Source organism: Aquila chrysaetos, chromosome 20 (assembly GCF_900496995.4).
Source record: "Aquila chrysaetos chrysaetos chromosome 20, bAquChr1.4, whole genome shotgun sequence".
NCBI classification, from domain to species: domain Eukaryota; kingdom Metazoa; phylum Chordata; class Aves; order Accipitriformes; family Accipitridae; genus Aquila; species Aquila chrysaetos.
The window spans coordinates 9,678,774-9,698,505 of record NC_044023.1 but is presented as its reverse complement, the minus strand read 5'-3'; the positions used below and the strand labels follow the sequence as shown (position 1 = coordinate 9,698,505).

Genomic DNA, 19,732 nt, shown 5'->3' with positions numbered 1-19,732 from the left:
TTCTTGACAAAGTGGATGCTGCTTGTACGACAGGAGTAATCTCCCTTCTTGGAAGTGACTTCCTATTATTTGTGTATAGGATGTACAGAATGTTCTGCTTCCCTGGGCAACGTTCTCTGTTTAGAATTGTGAGGGACATGTTCATTGTGTTGTTAGTGATCAACAGGAGCTATGAATTATTGAAAGTTATCACACCTTCCAGGCATTTCAGGGCAGTAACATATAACAAGAAGAGGCACATTTCCCTAAATGAATACATTTTCATTCAGTGGGTTATTCACTTAACCGGCATTAAATGTAATCCTCTTTGAATCTCAGTGGCCACCTCCTACTCTTTTCCTGTCAGTCTTCATCTCCTGCAAAAGCATGAATTCAGCCTTCAAAAGAATAGGAGTTTGGTTAAATCGCTGTGTAGCTTTCCGTAAGAAATACAAGAGGGATTCTATAGAATTAGTGCAAAATAGCTCAAGGTCAGTAGCTCCTAATATTTACATCATAATTAAAGTATTCACATTTTGTTTCTTTTCTTCTCTTTTCTTTTTTCTTCTCTTCTTTTCTTTTCTTTGCTTTTCTTCTTTCCTTTTTCTTTTTTCCTTCTTTTCCTTCTTTCTTTTTTCTTTTCCTTTTTTCTTTTTCCTTCTTTCTTTTTTCTTTTTCTTTTTTCTTTCTTTCTTCTTTCCTTTTTCTTTTTTTTTTTTTTTTTTAAGAGGGGAAAGGTATTTATTTGTCTCAGTAATATAGCGTCATCACCTCTTTTTATGCTAATTTTATTTTCAGACAAGGCAGATCATACTGCTGGCCATTGTGATTTACTGCACACCAGCTTTGCAGAATATAATGGAGCGGGACAGTATTCTTTTTGATGTGGTTAATCTCTGTTATACTTGTGCCTCTCCTGAAAACTGCACTGTGTCAGAGAGTCTTTTGTAGCCAATGGTGACAGGAAGATCAACAGAGAGAGGTTGCTCCATTAACCTCTGAAGTAATGAAGTTGCATTTCAGGCAGTCAACACTCACGCTGCCAATTTATTATCATTTAAGAGGAAGTGAAACTACTTCAAGCCACTCTAGTGTCCACATTTTGATAAATACACAGATTGCTAATGTTCTAATGCTAACAATCAGCCTCGAGGGGACCTCTAATGGCGTAGGATGCTGTGGCTGTGTGTCTTCTTGGTCTTGCAAAATGGTCAGTCTTCAGCACCAAGAAAACAGGCTAAACCTATTTATTTCCATACTAAATATGCAGATGTAGTTTTGCTGATAATGCCAGCTTTATCTGTCCATGTGGAAATGCTGAAAGAACATAAATAATTTGATAACAAATTTGTGTAAAAACTTTCAAGGGAACTGAATTCAGATCTCCAGATTTGCTTTTATTTAATTCTGGTTTCCCAGGGGATACACTTTTGTAAGGGGATTACTTTTCTTCCTAGAAACGGACATAACCAAAATCTTGGGAACACATTTAAACCTTCAATTTGTTAAAATCTTGCAGGATTGTCTGACCTTATAAGATTTTCATGACCAATAGTCAAATCCTGTGAGAACAGCTTTCTGAGGAAGCAATAACACTAGTCTCCCCCAGCTCAGCAGTAAAACAGTCTTGTAAAAGAAAACACTGCAAAACTGGCATGACCATACCCCCATTCTTCCTGAGTTCTGCTCCTAGGCATGGTCTTTGGCACATATTTTTTCCTGCTAAAGGTAGCGTAATTTACATGTCTGGCTTTCCATAAGTAGTGAAAACACTTTTTATATATAAAAGTCCAGGTGGTTTCATAGCCATATCATACATTCCTTTTCTCCCAGGGTGACATAAATAGTTATTTATTCACAGTATTTCAGAGACACAGAATCAAGGTGGTCAGTTAAGTGCAGTATGTTCCTGCTGGTGCCTTGCCGGATTTCTGATGTATTTATGCTGCGGGGCAAGTTTTGCTTACAGATGGGTCTCTGAGTGTTTGTTTCCTGGGACTGGTTTGACATAGCTCCACTGAAATAATTTGAAAGACTCTGTCTTCCGTGGGCTTTGGATAGATCCTTTTAGTGTCTTTCATCTGTGAAGAGAAAGCCCTCAGTAAAGCAGGGGGACTGTTACCTGCATTTTATAAAAGGGTATTGTTTATGAAACCGAATACCTAGCCACGGCCTCGTGCCCATTGTGCGAGATCACTGTTTTCTAGCCTCTTCTGTCAATAGTCTGAACTGTCTTTCTCTCCGAGCTGTAACTCTTCTTTCTGTAAAGCAGATCCTCTAGCTTGCTCCCTTTGACTTGCCTCTGCACGAGGAAGGTGGCTGCAGCTCCTTGCTTGGGCTTTTCTTTCTTGAGCAATGGTTGCTGGACTATGTAGCCAATGGCCAATGGTGCAGAGCGCTGCCAAGGGTAGGAGTAATGGCTGTGGCCAGTACGGTTGCTCACCGCTAGCTCCGTACCTAGCAGACAGCGTCCTGAGGTCTGTATTGACGCCACGGCATGTTTGCCCGCGGTTGTTACACACCTGGTGCCAGAATGAGGACCGCAAGCATCTCCCGTGTGCCCCAAAGCTGTATTGGGAAATGCAGCCTGCAAAGCTTAATGTATTTTCTCCCGCTCCCTCTCTTTTTCTTGGTACTGAGACAACGGGTATCTCAAAACTCTCCCTTTTGTCTTCAGGCAGACGGGTTTGGAAAGGGCCCCCTACCAAGGGTGCTCTCGAGTACCTGGCTCGACACACAGTGGTTGGCTTCTTCAGCCGTTCTCAGCTGGGAGTGGATTAGAGCTCCGCTCCCAGCTGCGCACAGCTGCCGGGCCTGGAAAGACGCGCGCTGCCGGGAAAGCGCTGCCGGGCAGCAGCACAGCGAGGGTTATGGCACTCGACAGCGTTCCCAGGAAAATGTTTGGAATATTGGGGGAATGGGATAGGGAACCTCTGCCACCTGCCCAGCCGGTGGCGGCTGCAGAGCGCTCAAACTGCCTACGTGTCCCCGATGCGGTCTTCAGAGTTTCTGTGAGGGCGTGTCGCAGAGGAACTGGAAAAGCTGTCGAGAAATCCGTAGCCATGCTAAACCAGAGAAACACGGGCAACCCTCTGTGGGCCAGTACTGTTTCAACACTCTTTGCCCTCTCAACCCCTTGCTTACTCGATATTACTGGCATTCGTAAAGCAAACAAAATGCACAGCGTGTGTGTGTAGAGAGGAAGAGAGCTGGGATACGTGTTGTGTGGTATTGCAGAAAGATTTTGTTGGCGTCGTTATCAGATTTTCAGGTAGTGAAGATGTTTTCATTTAGCACAAAATTAGCTAATATTCTGTATGCGTTTTCAAAAAGGTGAGATAAGATTAAGCAATACTGAATTGTAATTTGTAAATCTACAACTTGTTATTGGTTCATGTCTGTAGTCTTTTTATGTGATTTAAATATACAGTTCACTAATCTTAGCCTCTTCCCTTCTATGTTTAGCCAAAGCGAACTGTTAAAGAATGTGAAATATATTATTTTATTGGCACTGCCTCGCAACTGAGTCAGTGAACTTTTTTGCACTTACAACTAAAATTGGATTCTAACTTTCAAAAATTTATGACAATTGCTCCTTCTTGTGGCTTGAATGTTGACATATAATTAATTTAGGATTTCTTCTTGAGATTTCCTGTCTAGGTTTGTACCTGTCACAAAAATATCCTTGGAAGTTTATCTAACAGCTGGAACACCACGAGAGTCGATTGAAATTTAGCAAAGAGATTTACTGGGGCCAACAGGAAGTGCTCAGAGCAGGATGGCATAAATATGCAAAAAGAGCCCTTTTATTTCAGCTGTTTTAAAGGGTCCCAGTACAGGCTGATGATGGCATAATCCTCAAAAATGCTGACACTGCACAGAACAGCAGCACCAGCACAGAAAAGGATTCCACGAGCATGGATTGGCACTTTGTTGAATTATGCACAGAATGGAAATATGTCTGTTGCCTTCCCTCAATCCCAGCTGCCCTGCAGGTTTCAGCTCATTCTTTTGAGAAACCAGATATATTTAATGGGAATTTCCCATGAAATGGTTTTGAAATCTATTTTGTTCCTCTGCAGGATTGAAGGAATTCTGAAAATTCAAAATCTGGGTTGCAGCGACTTGAGGGACTGGGCAGTAAAATGGCAGATGAAATTTCCTATAGATAAATGTAAAATGAAGCATATGGGAGAAAAGCAACCCTAGCACTACACACCAAATGTCAGCATGTAAATTAGCCGTTACTCTGCAGGATGGAGACGTTGGAATTACTGTGCATAGTCCTCCAAAAACTTAGCTTTTTTTACATCAGTAATCAAAAAAGCAAACAATATTATAAATACTTAAGAAGGAAATAGATACCTAAGCACAAAGCTGTTTTTAACCCTTGTACCTGTTCAAGGTTTGCCCACATCTTTGCTATTCCACACATTTCTGATAAGCCACTGAGAGACAATAGACAGCACAGGAAAGGCTAGGAAAAAGGTTGATGGGGATGACAGAGATTTCAAATTCTTTCTACGTAAAGAGAGGCTATTGCAATATAACTCTTCAGTTTGGAAAAGAAACAGAAATATGAGAAGTCTCTAAAATCATGAATAGTCTGAAGGGTGTGAATACAAAATGATTGGTAAATTTTCCCACAATATGGACACTTAGGGAAATGAGCAGGCAGTGGATTCTAGATCTAATACAAGCAATACTTACTCAAATGTCATGTAACTGTTGCCCAGGCTTGCCATGCCAGCTGCAGAGACTACAAGTATAAATGAAATTGGAACAGTGCTAAATGGTTTGTGGCTGGTATTGGTCTACTGATGGTTATTAAACGCAATGTTCTGGATTTAGCAGGGAACCCTGAGCTCTCAGGGGGACGTGCATTGCAGAGAACCTGGAGGATGCATTCCCTGGAGGGGAAGGGCAGGCCCTGTTTCCTTCTGCATAGGGATAGTGGAAGGTGTAAGTTGTTCCTGATCCACACTTTGAAATTTGGAAGAGAGCGAAATTACTGGAACAAGCTGCATTTTCTATGAGCCTACAAAACAATTTGTGATCATTATTATGGCAATGCCTAATGGTGGAAGGTACGTACCTTGGGTAATTAAAAATAAGATTTCATTTAATGAAATGAAAGTAGAGATCCCAAGACATTCTGTTGGAAAAAATTCTGCAAAGGACACGGGTGATCCTCCTCCTCCTTTTTAATGTCCTATGTTTCTGATCTCATGACTTGCATGAGAAAATTACTGGGGGTTTTGTTAGTTTTTACACGATTGTTAATTGCTGAGCTCTGTTAAAAAGCTATTCCTGGCTTAATCAATTGCTTTTGATGATAAAACAATTGATAAATTACAGTTAGGGTATATGATACAAAAATTGTCTTGTTCAAAAGCACAGGTAGCTTAGACAAATTAATAAAATGTTAGTTTGATTTGATCTGTGCAAATGTTTGTAAAAACAAGGTTTTCTCATCAAAAAAATGCAGTGCAACCATGTTCTTTGACTTAATCTTCGTATTTTATATTCTAGTCCTCATAATACAGTATGCTAAATTAAAATATGAAATCATGGTCCAGCTGTGCTTTTTTGCTGAATTTCCCACCTCTTTGTGTCCAACTCTAATGTTCTTTATATAGCACAGGCCACTGTGTCTCATATCCAAAGTGTATAAATATGAATGTGGAGGTGTACATAGCAGTGGTGACCTGTATTATATCTTTAAGTTCAGGTAGAAAATGAGGCAAGACATGCAAGTGTGAGGAAAAAAATAAACCCAGAAGATTAGAATTAAATGGGCTAGATAATTTTATTTCTATTTAGAATACTTGATGAGAAATTAGGATGTGTTGTCAAATACGGTTTTCTCTTCTTGCATTACAGAGTCCAGTAAAAACAAAGTTTCTGGAAAGTAGTCCTGAAACTATCTTGTCTTTCTTGTAATGTAGGTGTTTCAGTGGGAAAGATTTTTTATAAGTTCCAGTTTTGTTGCTACTGCCTCTAAAATCAATGGAGGAACAAACATAGTTTGTACTGCCATCAGTCTTATTTTCCAAGCTGTTTCTATGAGTTAAGTTCCACTCTGGGCTTTACTTTTTCCTCGGTGCGGTTGACACATTTGTGCATGCACAAGAGTATCTTCTGGTTTTGTTTCGCTGGTTTTAATTAGAAAATTGTTGTCCTCAAAAATGCTTTTGTGAATTACTCTTCTTGTGCTTTATCTTGTTCCAACAAACAGAACTGCAATATGCAGGTAAAGTAGACGGTGATGGTATCACGCGATTTCCAGCTATAGTCCAATACCACCACTCAGCAATGAGCTGGTCAGAGACTGGCAACAGAGACTGATGGAGTGGTAAGAGCACTACTGCAGAGAATGGAATAAAAAAAGAGGTGGGAGAAATAAAGCGTAGGCAAGCAGAAAAATATAGAGAGAAAAAATAGGGAAGGTTTGTGCACAGTTGGAATGGGAGATTGAGAGGGGCAAGAAAATGGGCATAGGGAAATAGGTGTTCTCTAGAAAAAAATACTGTTCAGTGTAAGTTGTGATTAATGATGGATTGTGGTGATTATTTTTGCTCATAAATTTACAAGTCTTGTATTGCTAAACACAGTTTAATTGCAATGCATCAATTTTTTATAAATGCATCAAGTAGAAAATGTTGTCCTTGCAATTTTATATGGTTTCATAATGAAGTTCATATTTTTAGTTGCGTATGTTTACCTGTCATTTGACACTTGCATGGAAGGTCTCAGTATCTCCTTTGGAAATCTTGCAATCTAAGCTTCTGGTCTCACTAAGTCTTACACACTTGCACGCTTTTGAGTTCATAAATGGTTAAAAAGATGCTGTTTGGAGTTGGGGGGAGCAAGATTTTGCTTAAACTAGTTGCTTATTGCTATTTTATTATTTCCCTTTATGCAATAGTCATTAATATTTGTATGCTGATAACTGTGGGTCTTCAATCTGCATGGCATATTACATACATGCCCTTAGTAAAAGGATAGCCTGTAAGGTCCCTTTCAGGATAGACTCTTAAGCATTCTCTTAACGTTAGGTGCACGTTTAAGTCGCACTTAGAGTAAAAATTAAAACATATGCTTATATGCTTACCAGAACTGGTCCCTAAGTCCTCCCTATCATGCACTGAGAAATGTGTGGGCAGACCCATAATTGTGGAGAAGCTCATAATATTGGGGCCTAAAGTATAAAAATTATTGCATAATTAGACCACACAAGTTAGATTTCAAAATGCTGCATGTTGCTTGGATGGGTATTTAAAAAATAAGTAGCTGTTGAGCATGTATGGTCATGTTCACACTGCCACACACAGTCATTGTAATGCTTTAGCAGTTCGAGGAGTTTTAAGTGGATCCAGCGTTGGTGTTACTTCAAATAGACCAACCCTACTAACACCTTCCTTAGCTGTATCTCTTTCTTCTTGATATTAAAAGATGCAACTGTAAATATCACACTTAAAAGTGAACTTAGTTTTGTAAGTAGGTTCATATCATGAACCATGTAAAATAAAAAATATTTAGGAGCATTTGGAGGTGAAGAAGATGAAAGTATATCTCATGTACCATAAAACAGGCTTTTGGTATGTAACAAAACTCTGAGCTGTCCTTTGGCATAGTGATTTCTTTTATATTATTAATACAATAAGCATACGTCACAATGCTCTCCACAGCACAATGAGTATTTAAATATAACTGATAGGATAACTTTAAGGAGTACAGGGCTATTAACTAGCAGAACAAACTAATGAAATGGCATGTTAATGGTTTACCTAAATTATGAAGTATAGATAGGGACATACAGCTGTTGGTACAAATATTCAGATCCAGAGAGCAATATTCTGAAGCTCATTAGTTTATTCTCAACTTTAGAAGATAAGCAATCTAAGGTGATTGGAAAAGCAGACGCAAGCCATTAGATGCATCTTTATTAATTTTCTTCTTATTATTTGGTTAAGAAAAAGATAATCCCAGCAAACTTCTGCCAATTTACTGGAGTCATCTGCCCTAAGGACACCATCCTATGCCCAGCACTTCCAAGAAGACTTGTCCTCTCTAGCCAAGAATCCAGCCTTTTCCTAAGGGAAGAAATAGGCCCACACATGAAGTGCCTCAAACCGGTACTCAGCCCTCACCACCTCTCTTCCTCCCGACTCCATCCAGCCTTTGGGTACTTCAAAAGAAGGAGTACAGCCCTTGTATGCCTGCTTGTTGGCTGGAATGCTTTTGGATTAAACTTCCTCACCACAACCACCAAATTTATTAGTATTTACTCTGGTACAACATCTAGTAACCAATATGCTTCTAACAACAGAGTGTGGTGGCAGCCACAGTGACTAGAGTTATCCAAGCACAACAGCCAGCCAATTTTAGCTATTAAATATTGACTGACTCTGGTAGGATGCATGAGGTGAAAACCAAGTCATACTCCCTACAGCCAGACAAATATGTATGAGATTTTAAGAATTTCCTTCTAGTCCTAAACTATCAGCAAATCTAAAAAGATGACAGAAAAAAATAAGTCCTACAAATTCTAGAAATTCCCCTCATCCAGAGAAAAGCCACAGCTATGACCTTGCTTGGCTCAGGCGAACTGCTACGAACAGAAAAGAAACACTCCTTCATCACTGGTGGCCAAAGAAAGAATGTGCTTTCCCTTTGACATCATTTTTTTGTCCCTCCAAAAGGAGTGGCTGGTCATTTCTGTGGCTCAGCAAGCTGGAACTTACCGAGCCCTCAGCAGCGCTGGCAGCGGCAGAGAGCCGGCTGCACCCAGAGGGTGACTACACCTGAGCAAAGCCCCGTTACCTCACCCGTGAAGAAACAGGGGAGGGCACCAGGGAAAATGCCTGCGGACAGAAGGAACAAAAGATTGCCAACCCCTTCCTTCCTTCAGCTGTGACCTGTCTTGATCATTCTCTGCACATTTACCCTCTTCCATAAGCTTTAGCTCATTTGGGAATGAGGGCAGCCGCAACACCTAAGAGGCTTGAGAGAGAGACACGTTTCAGATACACAACTGTTCAGCCAGCTCATCATTTGCTCCATATCTACAGACTGGTAGCTCCTGGCAGTGATGAATCTGCAGGGATTTACAAAACGTGGGACCACAATGCAGTTTTGAAAGGCAAACAGAACCTTCAGAGCTCAGGGACCACAAGCATCCTCATCAACATACAATAGAAACCTTGCACTGTTCCCTGAGAAAAGTGTAGTCCTTACGGAGATAGGAAGGGGTATTCTTCTGATTTGTATCTTATATTAGGGTTTATCATTTAAATCTACCCCTCGGTTATATCAGTACTATCTCCTTTCATTGATTTAATTCATCTTTCTTGTCCATTTCACAATCCAGTTTTTAAAATCTGTTTTATCTTAAAGAAAGGAAAAAAATAAGAACAGTGGGGAGTGTTGATTTAAAAATAAGTGGATGCTCATATGTGAAACTTATCCCAGTTGAGATTTTAGGGGGTTCGTTTTTTTCTGTTTTCATTTTCCACTGAATTTCTAGCAACAAAGATTTCTCTATCCAGTGAAAATTTTCTCTTTTAAGAGAAAACAGCATCTTGAGGTTTCCTTTTTTTTTTTTTTAAGTTAAACAAAACATGCAGCAAGTTGCAATTAAATTTCAGTTAACAAAATGCAAAAATACACCCAACCTCCATCTGCCAAAAATAAATAGTTTGAAAAGTAATTTCACATCCCTGACAATGACGACTGTGTTTATGACATATTTCTGGTGCCATACTCCGCTCTCCTATCACTGCCAGCTCGCGTCCAGTATTTAGAAATAAAACAGAAACACATTGAACTTGCTGAACTAGATGTTGCCACACTGCAACTCTAATGGGTTTAGTGACCACAACCGACAGGGGCCAGAATGTGTCAACAGCAAAAGGGCCAACCTCAATCACTGTCTGTGCTTTTACAAAGTTGTTACATGTTTAATTCTTTGCAGCTTAGTTCTCCTGCTGTTTTGGCTGCTCAAACCCGAGGCTCATATATTGCAGCAGCCTTCTCTACCTCATATAATGCCACAAAGGTCCCAGCAGGAGACCTTTCAGTGGAGCAGACAAGCCACAGGCTAGGGCAAACAGGGCATCACAACTTCCTAATAAGATGACTTATTAGATTGGGGGCTTGACACAGCTTTTATTTAACCACTTCTTTTCCCAGCCACCAGAAACACGAACTGTCTGTCCGCTCGCAGCGCAGCAAGCGGTATGTGGATTGGCAGCAAGCGCTGCCACGTGCATCCGATCCAATCTCTAAGTGGAGCGTGGTTTCTGATGCCATCTTTATCACTGCACCAATGCAATAATCGTGCCCTTTGTGTCAGATTTCCAGCCATGCGGTTTTTTTCTTAGCTGAAGTTAATGCTTTCGCACGGGATTGATCCCTGCCTCTTCAGGGCTTTGAGTGGGCTTGCGGAGGGCCGGCAGCGAAGGGGTTAAAGGACTGCAAAGGCAGGATCGGTTTCCTGCCTGCACTTGCAATGGCCTAAGGCAGTGCCTGCTGTTCAGGAGTTAGAGAGAGTGCCTTGCCTTGTCCCAGGTGGCAGACAGGCAAACCATGTTATTAAGAAGCAGAGATCGCAAAACCTTGATCTTCAAAAAAGGCCCCTAATTAGTCCCTAGCACGAGAATAAATGGCATTCCACATCAGCGAGGATGAAAAAGGCTCCTTCAAAGTTCATTAAGTAATCTCTGCTATTGACAGTTTTTAGGATCACACTGGGAACTCTTGTTGTTTGAACCACTTTACCCAAGAACTCTTCTTTATTTGTCACTTCTGTTTGATTTAAATAATGAAAAAAAAGAAGCCTTAATGGTCTCGCATGCTGCATCTTAAGGAAGTCATAAATGTCTTGACAACGAGCTCCGTGCCCTGCGCTGCTGAGTCACTGCTGCCTCCGTGAGCGGCTCTCGGGTCCACTGGAGTCGATGGAAATTCTTCCATCATCTTCAATACGCTCCAGCTCAGCCCATCGAAGAGTGCTAGTCTGAAGCCATCCGTAACATTTCCCATAAGCCTCTTTGTAATTCAGTGTGAAAGTGACAGATTGAAGAATATGTGCTGAGTTTTCTCATATTTCTGAAGAGCTTTGATTTGGACTAGACTTGTTTTATGAAAAGAAAAAGTTTATTAAAAAAAAGAAAAGAGCTGTCTTTCAACTCATATACCACTTGTCTAATTTTGATTTATAAACATTCCCAGTAGAGAAGGCATCCTTGTCCAAATAGTCTCAAGGTTCATAAACTTCATCTAATTTTATCATATAATTGTACAGTAGTTTTCAAGGACTCTCACTCTCGAGAGGGCTTGAATCCATTTGATTTTATTCATCCCAACGGTATCTGCTTTTATCCCTAACGCAGATTAACAATTCTGGCACTATAGCAATATGGAAAGTTCATCACATTCATGCAGTGATTCCACCACCAGCTGCAGATCCTTCTGAAGTTTACTGTATAATGAATTTAAAACATAAATAGCAACAAATGGGATAAATAATTTCTTTGACAGAATTGGAACAAAGTTAATTTTGTCTTTATAAATAACTTTTTATACCGATTTTTTTGTGAACCTTTCAATATTTCATTACATCACACAGTTTCTCGACCTTTCTTTTAAAATATATTTTACTCATGTATTTACCATTTTTAAGCTTTATTGTAAGCAACTATAAGTCATTGAAAAAGTAAAAAGAAAAATGGTTCTGCTTTTACAATGTAGCTAAGAAGATATTTTCTAGCCTTTAAGAAATACACCTCAGAATTGCTTGTTCAAAATCAAGAGTTATCATTATCAGGGATATTTCACATTATAAAAGAGAGATTTGTTATTAGGATTTTGTTAACTAGGTTTGAGCAATTTATTCTCTGAAAGGATTAGTGCATTAAGAGTAGAGCATGACACCTTTGCCTAGGTATACCTGAATGTTGTCAGACAGTTGCAGATCTCCCAGGTAACATTTCCTGAAGTGGAGTTTTTAAGAATGACTAAAATTTGTTCTCCTCCAAGCAGGGTGTTTACTTTGTGTTCAGTGTTCTCCAGATAATGTGCAGTGCTGCACTTACCGTTCAAATGAAGAAACTTCCTTTAGCGTTACTTTAACCTGTGGGCTTTATTGATTTGAGATGTAAGAAATTGTATGCCAAAACTTTGGTTATTTTAACTAGTTCTAAACAAGAAAGACTAACATCAGTTTTGACAACAAACAAAACCAGTTTTTGTTCTATCGGTTATGTTTAAAAGATTCCAATTTCAAACCAAACACAACTTGTGGTTATTCTGTCAGATATTTATATAGCCACTGGGGCGCCATAGTTATGCACCGCATACATCATTGTATTTTTAAAATGTACTTAATGAACATTTTTTCTTTTCTGGTAACTACTTCATTGCCTTAAATGAATGCATTCCAATAGAATTTGTAACAAATGAGCACTTTGTGTTTGCATTAATGCCAAACACGTTTAACAAATTTTTAACAAGGAACACTGGCAAAAAGCCAAACTCCTAGAGGGACACTGAAGGAATGCTATAAATTTAAACTAGATTTTACCTTTTCACTCAGCTCAACAAGTGTCTTAGGTGTCTTTGGCATCTCGGCGTTGGAAGTTTTCTACATAGGTTGGATACATCTCTGTGTCTTAATTATTTCTCTTCTTGGCCCTCCTCGCTAGAGATTTTCACATCGATATAACAGGCTTTAACAGGTTACTGTATTCTTTAGAAAGCAAGAGGTGGGTTTTCATTCTTTCCACGAGAGTTAAGCCAGGAGGAAGTAGCAAGAACAGTATTTATTGTTGGGGCTGTAAAGACAGAGAAGTTCAAATAGTACATATCATGCCATTTTCGTATCCTGTGTTAAGGGAACTATATAGTGGCGAGCACTCCAGCGGATCTGTGCTACCTAATATCATTTCTTGTGCTGAGTTGCAAATATCTGGGCTGTGATCATGTTTGCAACTGCGCTTCAGGGGCAGGGGAAAAGCAGCCCGCAGTGCTCCCACTGGTCTGAGCTCTGGGCTCGCACAGAAGCCACGAACAGATTTTTGGCTGAATCAAACATCTGGGGGGGATTCTGCAGTTGTTAAGTTATGCCCACATGGTACATGTCATTACAGACCTTGGGAATCACCTAGTCTGTAATACATGTTCGTATTAAAAGTGTTACAAGTAGCTCCACAAACCACATGCTCGCTCTTTACTTGTAACTTAATATATTAATTTAATTTTTACTATGTTATTTCAGTTTTAATCAAATGCAGGAACTGAAAAATAATAATACTTAGCACTCATCCAGGACTATTAAGGCACATTACAAACATTAAGCCTTGCAAATTCCTGTGAGGAGCCTGATGTTATCCCTGCTATAGCAAAGAGCAAGTTAGGCACAGAAAAATGATACGACTTTTTCCTTAGTCACACAATAAGGTAGTGGCAGGGACAGAATTCAGAACAGTACTGTGCCAGGGCTTTGTTTTAGTTAATCGTGTCATTCTTTTCATGGTTTTGCACAGACAAAAGTAAAAATTGAGAATGCTTTTTTTTTTTTCTTCATGTCATTTAGATTTTGTTGTTGCAAGAGGCACAGGTGAATTCCGGGAGGTCACTTGAGAAAGATTTTATGACTTACAGTCTTATTTTTTAAATGCTGCTTTTCAGTCTAGTTACCTGTTTCCAGAAAATGAAATAACTTCCCGTCATTTGCTGGGACTCTGATCACAGTCATGACGAATGAGTCTAGAGAAGGAAACTGAGGAATTCATCCTGACAGCTTTTTAAAAGATGCCACATTATAACGCAAATGCCTTGTCATAGATTAAGGAGCAGAAATAGCCCTAACAGGTTTTCATTAATGATATCCTTCTCTACCAACATTTGGTCAGATACCAATTCCCTGCAACAAAGTGGCTATTCCCTCTCTTTCTGACTCACTAATTACCATATCAGTTGTTGGCCTTTTATGTAGGTACCATGTGTAACAGGTTAGGAGAGGGCAATTTAAGCCTATGTGAATGGGTATCTGTTTTTGTATCTGGGTGCTTGTTGCAAACATTTGGAAAGCATATGGAGCATAATGGACATTAACCCAGATGTCAAAAATAGCCTGCATTTTACTACTGTTATTAAACAGTTTCCCCTTTAACCCCTTTGTGTTTACCCACCCTCTCCAGCTTGTTTCTGCAAATCACTGCTGAGAGGAAAGGATTGGAGGTAAAAAGTAGTAATCAGGCAGGTGTCTTTATCCAAAGGAAAAACAATCTGAACAAATATTTGTGGGCTACTACACTTTTATATCTTCACATCCTTCTGCTGTTTTCATTGACTGCTATCTAATGGACTGTCAGAGGTGCCAAACTCATAAGACATTAATTTCAGCTGGAGCACTGCTGAATCTCAGGCCCAATGTATGTTACCAAATTTTATTTCTGTTTTAGAGGTTCAGTGACCTGTACCAAGTACAGCATTGAAGAAACAAATATAAATTTAATTTACTCAACCTCAGTTGGTATTTGACAGCAATATCCTTTTATATATTTATTTGACTTACTTGAGAAATATTTTGCATTTCCTACCTGTGGTGAACAAGTTTTTGTTACACTTCCAATACATACATGGTTTCCTGATGAATGGGTGGGTTGATTAAGCGGGTGGGGTTTCTTCGGGGGTTTCATTCTCTAGCAGAACCCCAACGAAAATTTGGGGAGCAAGCCAGAGAGAGAGATTGTATTTTGTGATTTGTTGCTATTCCTCAGAGTGGACAGTTTATTCTGGGTTCTTATTTTTAAGAGCATAAATGAGTGTTAATTGCAAAGGAACTTCAGCTTGTAAAATATCAAGTACATTGAAGATTTGCTGTGATTATGTTTTAGCGAACCTGTTAAAAAATTATAGACATTTTTGTGCTACGGTTTCTGGAATGTACTCTCCTCATTAATTTCTATAGGTGCTCCCTATGCCTGTGTATCTCTTTGAATGATGATTAAGAAATACTCGGCACACAAAAGAATGGGAGCTATGCACAGTTCACGAAACGTAATGCATGCTCTGACTTACAGTTTTCATAAAAAGTTTGCAAAGATTTTATGTGCCAGAACTAGTAACATGATCTACTTTAGGAACTCCCTGGCTTTCCAGCTCTGCAGAAGTCATTTTTTCTCCATTCACGGGCCAGATCCAAAACCTGTTAAAATCAGTGGGAACCTTTCCACATTTCAGTGGGCTTTGGATTAGTCCCTAAGTGTTTCAACCAGAAGAATTGTACCAACCTCCCCTTGGAAAAGTAGAACTATTCATCTAAGTTTGTATTATATAAACCGTTATATGTACTTGCCACAAGGACATGAACTTGAAAATAGGGATTTAAAATCGTTTGCGAGTTTATTCTGTGAACAGTGTTTCGCTTTACTCACAGAATAATTACTCTGATAAATACTAGATTCTAGAATTTAAAGGGGCATTGTAGTCAACTAGCTCTATTACAAAACATAATAATTTTTCAGCTGTATACAAAAGCGTAAGCGTTCTATGGCAATTTCTTTTTTATAAAATTGAATGTTTTGGAAACTTCTAAGGTTACATAAATGCAAGGGCAATAATGGAGAATCCCATACATAACGCATTTCCACTTTTCTGGAAACAAAGTCAGTGGATAAATGAACAACTGCCCTGTAAAGGAATCACTCAAGTCCTCCCACTCATCTGATATACAGATAATGTGCATAAGACTAGTTCACCGCCCTCTGTTCAACAATACTACGCCGTTTGCTTGCAGCAGAACTAGCGTAACGATAAAAGTCATTCAGGCCCCACTCTGTAGTCGCTTCCAATCAGACATGGAGCCTCATCCAAAGCCTGTGGAAAGCAGGAAGACTCTTTCCACTAACTGACTCGGGCTTACACCAGCTGCCTCTCGTGGTCCCCTGGATTTGAGCAACGCCAGCCAAGCCATGAAGAGCAACAGTCATTGAGTAGTGACTGCATGGCTGAAAAACTCACAACGGGTTTTTGAATATTTTAACTTTTCTAAATCTGAGGTTCTTGTATCCATAAAACCTTTCTCCACTGTTTTGTAAAGTAAAGTGGACTTAAAGCACTTAAAATATAACAATAAAATGTTGCTTTCAGTACTTTCAATTTTGGAGAGTTGCTGGAGGTACTATGTATTCCCACCTGCCGTGGAACTCAGTGGAAATAAATGGATGATTCCTTTGGTTTCCAAATAAAAATATTTAGCTTTATTAATAGCATTTCCACTTCAAAGCTACTGTGCTTGTAGATAAGAAACTCACCATTTACAGAATCACAAGCACAATAGTATTTCACATCTTTGGAATTTAAAATCTTTTCCATTTAGGGGGGATCTTGTCATACAATCAGCTGTAAAACTAATTGCCACCTATGAACATGATAAGTGGGTTCAAATTGAATTTAAATCCTTACTTAATCCCTAGTCCCTAGAAAAGCAATATATCCACTGATGTCTATGAGAAGCTTGATTAGATGAAAACTACAATGTTTTGTATGCTTCAGTCATGTTATTAATTGGAATATTTTGTTCCCTTGTTACAGTTGTCAGAGGAACTAGCGAAAGAGGAAGAAAAAACGTAGCGCTGGAAGGTAACGATGATAATCTATTGCACTGGATCTCCAAACATGACCATGATATCCTAGAGAAGATCACAGATGCAGAAAACGAATGCTAAGGTTGATATCTAATGAAATGCTGCATTAATTGGCATTTTCTCCATTATTTCTTGTAGTCTACTATGAAATTTGATACTTTGGAAAATAATGAAGGAGACTCAAGCAGAAATTATAAGAGCTTCATTTCTGTCTTTAATGGGTCTTGCAAGTTATTCTGTTTTCACAAGGAAACCATCTGTTCAGCATATTATTGTTTAATGAAGTTCAGTTAAACAGATTATTTAACTAATTTTTAGTAAATTGATATTGATTTTAATAAGTAATTCAGATTCTCTTAGATGTGGTATCTGCATTTGCTGATTTAGCTAGTCTATTCTAAAGTATCACTTCTATTGCACTAGATTATCAAAAAGGTATTAGTAAAATGCTATCTAAGGGTGTTGGCATTAATCTTACCCCCAGTTAGGTGTGGGCTTTTCCAAAAAATAAAAACCAAGCCTTTACCCTCCTCTGTTTTCTTATATCTACTGATAAAATAATAATAATTAAAAAAACCAAACCAAACCAAACCGAAACCAAAAAAATATTGATAGTATAACCGGTATTAAGCTCTGGGCCAGGTTGGAAATGAAATCAATTTTTGGTACTAATAACTGATGACAAAGATTAGCTTTATGAAAATATGGTGTGTGTCTCTGACAATGCATAGGACATCTAATTTGAGCATAAATATAAGATTATATACCATCTATTCCTGGATGGTAAAAGCTTGAGGCATATATAAATACATATGTATGTATATATATGGACATATACACAAGGATGTATCAACCTTTTACCATCCAAATGCATACAGGTTTTCAACAATAAAAGCTGGGACTCTTTAAAAAAAAAAAAAAAAACCAAAAATAAAGATAAGATTGCTGTGAATACAGTATATGCATTAGGTCTCCTGTAAATGAGGAACTGTTTGTTATTGTTTTCTACGTTGAAAAACAGTCTCCAACATGGATCCCAACAAATCGTAGATGTTAAAGAAAATACCAGTGAACAAATAGCATTTAAAGGCTATTTGTATCAACAAAATGTATCTAGTAAAATAAATTTAAAGCACATGCAAGGAAAAATAAAAATATGAAGTCATTACATTCAGTGAGAGAATATAACTGATAGTCAAATCTCTACCACTTCTCAAGGAGAGGATCCTTATGACTCCATGAACATTTTCAGTCAGTCTGGCAAACATGTGCAAATGTTTGGCTGTTTAATTGAGGCGTCTTTTTGCCCATGGAAGAAATGCTTCCATGCTGATGGGAGTGGGAATAGAATATCTGCATTTTTAAAGGACAAACAATAAATTTAAGCATGGGTGGCCTTAATCCTTAGTAGTTTTTCTTTGCTGCTGTAAAAAAAAAGAGAAATCTAAATGGATACTCCTAAAGTCTTGCACTGAATTTAGAAAAATTATTTTTTGAACCTGTGGTGCAATTAACCCTAAACATCCTACATGAGCCATACATAGTAACCCCTTTAAAATTATTGTCTAGAGATGATATTTTATTTATCTGTACCACAATTCTGGGTGCAATCAAAGAGAAATTTATTTGAGCAGGAGTCCTGCTGGATGCTACTGTCTTCAATAAATAGAGTAAAGTGTATAGAATTAGTATAGCATAGATAATCCCAATTTCATTCATGTTTAAAAAGTTTGTCCTTTAACTTTCAATGGCATTTTAGATCTTTGTTTTTGAAACAGCAAAGCTTTTGGGAGTATATTTAGCACATATGACAAATGTTGCACTTGGAAACTCAGACAACAAAACTAGTTTCTCATGACAAATTTGTTGTCGCAGTAGGGGACAATCGTCTGTGTCTCTTACAATCAGGTCTTTACCTTAACTCTGCAACTGAATACTTGAAGTAGGAAATAAACTAGGGGGGAAATAGGGTCACAGATACAAAGCTGTATAGTTAGATATTTATATGTATGTGCCAATTTTGTCACAAATATTATTTTAGGGGCATTTTTGCTCCACTCATGTTGGTAAGAGTAATGATCTAAACTTTTATCAGGGCCTACAAGTTAGCCCCTAAAGAGGAAAATTTTGTCTAACATCGCTTTTTTCTTTCTTGTTGGTTTTTTTTTTTTTTTTTTTTCCTTCTTTTCATTTCATGTGATACTCTATGATGTTTGGAGAAAATTTTTTCATATACTAAAATAGAATCTCGGGGTTTACAATAAACACTGTGATGTTGGGAAATATTTTATTTGAGCAATGTTTGGTAGATCTTTTTCCCCCCTCTAAGTGTAAAGAAGCAAACCAACTTTTGGTTAACATTTAAGATAATGGTTATTATTTTAATGTGAGATCAGTCTTGTACTGCACATTCTTTCTTTCATTTAAATGTACAGTATGAATTTTGTATTTAATGAATTTTGTGTATCCAGTATGCACGTACCTGCACATTGACTTTCATTTGAAAGTGGGTTTCAATTTACTTTTTAAACAGTGTTTATGAAAAGACCTCAGATGTGTTGACACAAACTATATCTGCAATGTTTTTTTTGTGTGTGTAGGGTGACGTTTGAATGTGATGTTCTGCAGCAATGGGTCAGTATTCCCTATTTACCTTAGATCCTCATTTGATAGTGCTTCTTGTAATAATTTTTTCAAGTGAGTGGCATGTTCTGGATTGTGATATTGATATATGGTTAAGGACATTGATATGAAACTAAGGAATTCCTAGAAATTACCAGTGGGCATGTATTAGACAGTCATTGTAATTTAATGTCTAGTAGAAGTGTAAAGTACCAAGGTATTTAGAGTTCATAACATTGTTATCATGTGTATGGGAAGTATTTAGTGTTGATCAGCTTGTTTATATTCATCAAATAAACTTTGTTTCTTTCTGAAATCAGTGTTGTGTCATTAAAAGTAGGTTTAATGACTGTAAGAAAATGTGTGAGAGATGTTTTCCACATGGTAAATCTATCACGCTCCTTATTTCTCTAATTGCTACCATTCAAAGTAATTTATCTTCCTGTTGTTACTATCACATAAACTGTTTAAGAAAG

The 19,732-nt window shown here is 38.1% G+C and overlaps 1 protein-coding gene across 12 annotated transcripts in view; it reads left to right on the top strand.

Moving 5' to 3' along the window:
• ERC2 (ELKS/RAB6-interacting/CAST family member 2) overlaps positions 1–19,572 on the top strand; it is a 534,400-nt gene extending 514,828 nt beyond the window's left edge. For all 12 annotated transcript variants that reach the window (XR_003920743.2, XR_003920742.2, XR_003920751.2 and 9 more), the window contains one exon: positions 16,582–19,572. The gene's annotated coding sequence lies outside the window, so the exon portion shown is untranslated. The remainder of the gene's footprint in view (positions 1–16,581) is intronic.
• Positions 19,573–19,732: the final 160 nt, after the last annotated feature.